The following is a 7,092-nucleotide window of genomic DNA, read 5'->3' as shown; positions in this document are numbered from 1 at the left end:
GGGGGGGGCGGCAAGATGTCAGGGAGAACCAGCCAGGATGCCATCAACCTTCACTTACTTTCTTCTCCAGCCTTGGAGTTACAGGAAATATTCAGGCAGCAGCCTAAATAAAAACTATAAAATGCAACCCTTCCATGTTGGGTCCAACTACATTTTTACCTAGGCAAACAGCAGCAAGTGGCAGAGCAATCCAAGCTTCTCATCCCTAGCTCACAGGGAGTTCACTAGCATTTTGTGGGTTGCTGGTGGCTTGAGCTTAATCTAGAATGAGATTTCCATCATTAACAAGGTACTAGCAACATAATCAAATCCCCCTTGCAGAAGGGCTGCTGACACCAGCACAGCTACACCAGTGGCTAGGGTACATATGTAAACCAGAATGACAATGCCCGTGTTGGACATACCTTGCCTTTCTGCTTGGAAGCAGTGTGCCCTTAGATCACGCTGTTCAGTCTGTAACCCATTTTCCTTCCTCCCAACTGCATTACACTAGCTTCAAATTTCATAGAAACCCATTATGTTCTACCACCTGTCCCCACTCCCCTTCCATAAAACTTTGTTCAAAGCAGAAGTCTCTGGGGCTTTAGTTCATAGTTAGCATATACATCCTTGTGATGCCTCTCTTGGCAACTCATCCCCATCTCTACCACTATGAGCCTTTTTCCAACAATGTACAGAGATGTGGCTGCCGTGGTCTCTGGAATTGCCCGTTTTGGAGACCCTAACAGCTGTAAGCATGGAAAGCCCAACTTCTCCCTGCTTACTGTGGCACACCCCAGGAGTACACAGAAATCAGCTCCTCAAGTCCCTGGAGCATCTGCCTGGGGTAGCTGCAGAGCATAGGGAGCTCCAGGCTCCCTTTGGTCTCCTGCCATAAGACGAGTGAATGTCTACCACAGTAAAGCAGCACAGGTTATTATTACCTTTTTGGCATGACCACATATTGTGGTGACAAAGAATATGGACAACCATTTGCTTTTGTTTTGGAGCCACCCCACTTGGGGTCCATTTCCACCCCAAATGTTCTCCTACCTAGGGGTCATCTTCAGTTCCCAATGTGAAGCCATGTAGTCACCCAAAACAGGACAGGTGTGCAAACATGGAGATGCCAAGCCAGTTATGGATGGGACAAGGAAAACAAGCTGGGTAGCATTCCAGACATGCTTGTCATGACATTGTACTATCACCCTAAGGCCCAGTACTCCTCATGGCCATTGCCTCTGGAGAGCAGACGTTCCACAGGGCCAGCCTCTCTGGAGGAATCCAGCCAGGATTCCCATGTAGAGTCCCTCCATAGGGGAGCAGGGAAGAACAGAAAAACCACTATGATTTTATGGAGCTACAGCTGATCCAGGGTGCAAACAAGAGAAGGTGACTCAATCCCTCCTCTCTTAGAGAAATTATGATAGCCAACACGTTCTCAGGTTTCCTCACTTCAGGAAACTATCCCGGGAAGTTTTAGAAGCATTAGCACAGACAAGGCCATGATACCCACTATTAAGAGAGATACAAGATTATCTTCTTCTCCACAGATATCCTCAGTGTGGCTGCCAGGAAGTCACAGGAAGTTTTCTGGACGACAGAACACAGAAAGACATCAGGGATAAAGAGTAACTAGTAGGGCTGTGCAAAGCTTTGGATCACAATTCGGATGCTGAATCTACAGATCTGAATCGAATTGCTGGAAGCCTTAGGCTTTCCAAATCAATTCGTAAAAGATTCAGTGATTCAGCCATAGGGTATAATGGGGAAGTCAATGAAATATCTGTAACTTTGTTGTCTTTTGGTTGATTCAGATGAAACTTGCAGGGGTGGTAGCCTCTTCTGAGTGCATGACACATACCAAGTTTCAAGGTGATAGGTACAGGGGTTTGGGGGAAACTGCACCCTAAATCCTTGCACAAGCACCCATGTCATGAGTTTTGCCTGTCAGCAGCTAGGGGTGCAGGGCCCCAGAACCCCCCTGTACCCATCTCCTTGACAGCTGGCAGGCTTTGTGGCCTCATCAGGGGCCAGTATGCCTGTACCTTTCACCCTGCAGCTTGAGGTGCAGTTTCCCAGAACCCCCTGCACCTATCACCTTGAAATGTGGCATGTATCATGCTCTCAGCAGAGGCTACCACCCCAGCAAGTTTCAGCTGAATCAGCCAAAAGACAACAAAGTTATAGATATTTAATTGATTCCCCATTATACTCTGTGACCAAATCAGCTCTGAATCTTCTGAAGCGATTTGGCCAAATAGAATCAGAAAAACAATTTGGATCTCTGAATCAAATCTCTAGCATCCAAATCAGCCAAATCCAAATCAAATAGTTCCCTATTTGCACAGGCCTAGTAACTAGACCTACCAATTTCTGCTGTCTCTACAGCAGCTGCTGTGCTTGCACAACAAATGCAGACATAGCCAGAACACCATACTACTGCAGGAGCCAAAGTGTTAACATGGGGAGACCTCAAGCATTTTACCATCATCTCATCCAGTCTGATCAGGACTCCCATCACAGCAGTGCTGCAGAGCCTGCAAAGCTGATGTTGGACAGTTTCTACAGTCCTGTCTGTAGCTACTGTTAAGGTTGTCATCTGGTGGTGGCACTTTAGGACTCTGAAATTCACACACTTAATTCCAAAGAGCCTTGTGCAACAATTTCTTGGCTAATAACAAATTGGAAGACAGTGGAAAGGAAATAAATCATCCCCATTAGTGCCTGACCTGAGCTTTTTATCCTTTACAGAGAAGGTATAGGATCAAAAGGGGTCATGATTGGATCAAGCTGGGCCCCAGCCCAAATGCATGAAACTAGGCAGTTATTTAGGGAATATCACTTATGGCATCTTCTTCATCCTCTCTAGTCAACTACATTTCTTTGTTAAATAACAGAAATACTGCCAGTGGCACCTATACATGTGCTGGATATCTGCTCCCACATGTGCCAATTGGCACGCATGGGAACAGACTTGTTCAACAGCATCTGCTGGAGCATGTTAATTAGCATGCTCCAGCAGCCTCCGTAACAGGCGTACTCAGTGTCCCTGCACTTCAAAATGGTGGCAGGGTGCTTTAACTAAAGTCCGTCAAAGGAGCTTTAGTTAAAAGCGCCACTGCCACCATTTTAACACACAGAGATGCTGAATACATGTGACGCTGCAGGCATTTTAATTGCAGCAGCTTCAATTTAAAAAATGCCCCCCTCCAGTTTGTATAAAGATGCACTTGTGACTAGGCAGATCCTGCTTGCCCCTAGCCTGCAAATATTGTACACACACAAGCCTATGAGAGCAGAACAAGGATTTTCATGTGGAAGAAGGGTCAGCTTTTCAAAGGGCTGTATTAAGGACAGGCTGAACAAGATTGAGCAAATGGAGTATATCAATGTTGTAGCAAGGCAGGCATGGCATAATGGGCCAGCTCTCCATTCTTTACTAGAAAAAATGTTCTAAAGGCAATTGAACGCAAGAAAGAATTAAGTAGGCACAGGGAAGAGACCTTTATGAAGAGACCATGGACTACAGTTAGGTGGAGGCAGCATAGTGCAGGGTAGAGGATAAGCTGGACAGTTTGAGGCCTCTTGTTAAATTTTCCATACATCGGTAGTTTGGATAGGTCTTCAGTCCAACATATTACCTCTTTGAACAGGGGGTGGGGGTGGAGAAGTGGAGCTTTTGGTGGACAGAGAGCAGATGACAGCTTGCGGATTTCATGCGCAAGTCCTACCTGAAAGAGCAGGAAGGCCAACAGCTAGGTTGCCTCAACCTTCAGGGAAATTTAGGCCCTTAGTCTGAATGGAATCAAGTTCTTAGTTAAGGCAAACACCATCCCTGTTATGAGACACTCCTGCTGGACCCTAGGGGCACTTTCACATGTACTCTGGAGTTGGGGGGAAAAGGGGTGCTTTAATTATAGCACCACAGCATCTCGTGCATTAGCGCCCCCACACTTCAAAATGGTGGTGGGAATGCTTGAACTAAAGCTCATTCAACAAGCTTTAGTTCAAAATGGTGGAAGGGGGCAAAATGAAGCATGGGGGCACCAATACAAGACGTGGAGGATGCCTGGAACAGTAATTACCATTCTCCAGCAGATTCAGTTAATCAAGTCTGCTCCACAGCATGTCTACAAGCACCCTAGGATTTGCCCATTTTAGGGATCCCTCCACAGTTTAGAGCCAAATGCACAGCTCAGACTAGTTCTTCACTGCTGCCACACAACTCACTATACTGTACTCCCCACACCTGAAGACATCTGGCCACAACCCAGATTGCAGCCAGTCTCCTTTCAAGAGAGCAGGCAAGACCATATCAGCCTTTCACTGAAAGTGAAGGGTCATTGCCCCAAACCTGCCTATCAGCAACTTAGGGATGGGTCTGTTCTTTTTATATCCACGTAGCCTGTCGCAGGATCAGATCAGCTTTCCCTGATAGACCTTCGTCCAACCTGTTCTTAAAAGCATCCTGTTAAGGCTATTCCACCACCTTCGGGAGAGCCTGATCTACTATTCCGTTATTTAACCTAGATTATTTTTGCTACAGATGAAAATATTTTCTTGCTCTCCATATCCACAAGTCTATTGGCCATTCTCCTCATGACTCTTTTACATATGGAAAGACATTCATCTCTTCCTCCCTCCTGTCTGTCCCCAGGTCTTTTCTTTTCTAGAGAGAGAAAGGTCAGTTCTTTCAGCTGTTCTCCTAGGTCCTGTTTCATCAGCCTCTTCTTCTGGTTTCTGTCCTCTAGACTTTCTCCAACCTACATTTGCCACTCACGTTGAAGGCTGACAAATTAAGCCATCCCCACTCAGTTTGGGCAGTGAACTAGATAGCAGTGTATTCAACTCTCCCAGAGAGACAGGACCCAGGTGACTCACTAAGTATCAAGACAGTCACACGTGCCTTTGAGGAGGAACTTGTAGGCAATGACCCCTATCTTTTAAGAAACTCAGCCGTCTTGCATTCTGCAAGCACAGCCAACCAAAGGGGAGTGGGGGGGGGGTAGCAGGAAGATGCACCTCATCCACTTTTACCCTCAATTAAGCCATTATACTGGTATGCCTTCATAGCAGCTGCTGAACTTATTAAGCACTCCCTTCAGTGTTACTGTACAGGTGCTTCATTCTTACTGCAGGGGGTAAGTGGCAGGAGACAAGGGAGCCACTTATCTTATTGCTCATTCAAACCTCAGGCATGGATTCCAGATGCTTCAGCAGTTGCATTAAGAATCAGTCAGGCATAACTAAAGAAACCAAGCCTTACAGCAGTGGAAAGGTTGCAGCTCACCCACCCTATGCTAACCTGCCCTCAGCCCCATTCATTCTGATGTGGCAAGAGCCACACCTTCCTCACCATCTTTTCTCTCTGGTGAGCTGAGCCCAGATCACTAAACATGTCCCTTCAAGCACTGGAAAAAAAAACTACAGTGCTTTAGTGGGGTGAGAGAGGAAAAAAAAGCCAGCCGTGTGGAACAAACACTAAGGTGTGGCTCTTCATACTCTCACCCAGGGTAATAGCCATGGAGAGTTGCTGACTTCTCCCTCTGGTCAATGAGAGGGCTCCCAGGCTCAGCAGCTAAGCCTTAGCCCCACCAGGTCAGAGCTCTCAATAGCTTGAAATATGCATTTTTTCATTAAAGAGGGACTGGGAGTTAAGAGTTAGTAGAAAACAGAAGCCTTGGAGGAAGGAAATAGAGAAGCAGCATCTACTAAAAATATGTAAGGTAACTAGATCTAGCAAGAGATGCAAGTTTTAAACCAGAACATAGGTTAACACACTGAATTCTGTGAACAGTCCGAGTAGTGCATTAACAGGCATGGTTTCATCATAAAAAAAAAAAAATCATTGATTTAAGTAATGTCCAACATGGTAGCTTCATCCCCCAACCTGCCACCCTGACCCAACTGAAATGCACCCAGCTCTGTGGTGAAACAACTTGTTTTAATAGTATTCCAGCTTGGGAAGTACAGGAAAGCCAGTGTGTGATTTCAGCAAGGAGACAGACAACCTCAAAGCATAGGTCTTAATTAAGGCAAAGAACACTCGTTAAAAGAGAAACTGCCCTGGAATAAATCTCATGAGAACACTGGCACACCTAATGAGTACATCCTAACAATGAGGGATTTAGGAAATAAAGCTAGAAGGGGAGGATGGGAAGAGGGAGAAAGACTTTTCTTCTGATAAGCTCAGTTGAGCCACAGCCCCCTTTCAGGCTTCACCCCCTCCCCTTTCTCTGCAAAACTCACTGCCTCCCCTGACATGCTTAGCAGCACAGTTAGCTCTTTATCATCTTTTTTTCCAAAGGGAAGAGAGAAAGACTAACCCTCCAAGGAGCAAAATTAAAATAATGATCTCAAGGAAGTAGCCTGAAGGTAGAAAAGAAATCCTTAATAATCCCCTGCAGTTAACCCCACACAGTCACTAAACTCCTACTCACTTAATAGTGCTTCAGGACTAAAATAAACCATTAAGCATGAAAGCTTCAGTCTTTGTATAACAGATACTTGTAGTTCAAAAACCTCATTAGAGGGAACACAGCAACCAAGGCAATTAACTCACCCTCCTTGCTGTGCTGTTGACTCCAACAAAAATCCACACACACCTGTAAAACACAGCAGCTCCCTCCCTGCTCAGCCTGATTTTAAAGGGCCCAGGGAGCTTGAGAAAAACAGTTTGTGATTGGTGGGGTGCACGTCACATGCAGTGGACCTATTCTAGCTCTTTATTTCTAGCCAAACCTGTTCCTCTTTTGGGATGGGACCAGAGTATCTGTGTGATACTAGGTTGTGCTGGAATGCTGTTGTACTGAAAATGCTGGCATTGAGGGGTTACTATTTTATGTTCTATCAAGGATGAACAAGTGACTCACTCCTAAGAGATCTTTGAACTTTAAAGATGATGGAGAAATTAGTAGCACCTACATATGAATAATAAGTATTGATGAACTGTTACTTCCATTAGTATTTGTGTCTACTGAGAGCATGTTCTAGAAAAGAGGGGAAAGGAATATTTGAAAAGGGCCTTCACTAAATGAGGATTGCAAAGGGTAGGGGAAGTAATCCTAGTGGCTCTCTGCTCCATTTCTTCATGTTGTATTGAGAAAGCCG

At 45.4% G+C, this 7,092-nt stretch overlaps 1 protein-coding gene across 1 annotated transcript in view; it reads right to left on the bottom strand.

Moving 5' to 3' along the window:
• UPK1B (uroplakin 1B) overlaps positions 1-6,651 on the bottom strand; it is a 20,380-nt gene extending 13,729 nt beyond the window's left edge. Inside the window, exon 1 of the mRNA XM_019527613.1 lies at positions 6,545-6,651. The gene's annotated coding sequence lies outside the window, so the exon portion shown is untranslated. The remainder of the gene's footprint in view (positions 1-6,544) is intronic.
• Between the last annotated feature and the right edge of the window lie 441 nt (positions 6,652-7,092).

Source organism: Gavialis gangeticus, unplaced genomic scaffold, assembly GCF_001723915.1.
Source record: "Gavialis gangeticus isolate Ggan-Ray unplaced genomic scaffold, GavGan_comp1, whole genome shotgun sequence".
Lineage (NCBI taxonomy): Eukaryota > Metazoa > Chordata > Crocodylia > Gavialidae > Gavialis > Gavialis gangeticus.
Note: the sequence above shows the minus strand (reverse complement) of the source record. Positions and strands in the feature narration are given on the sequence as shown.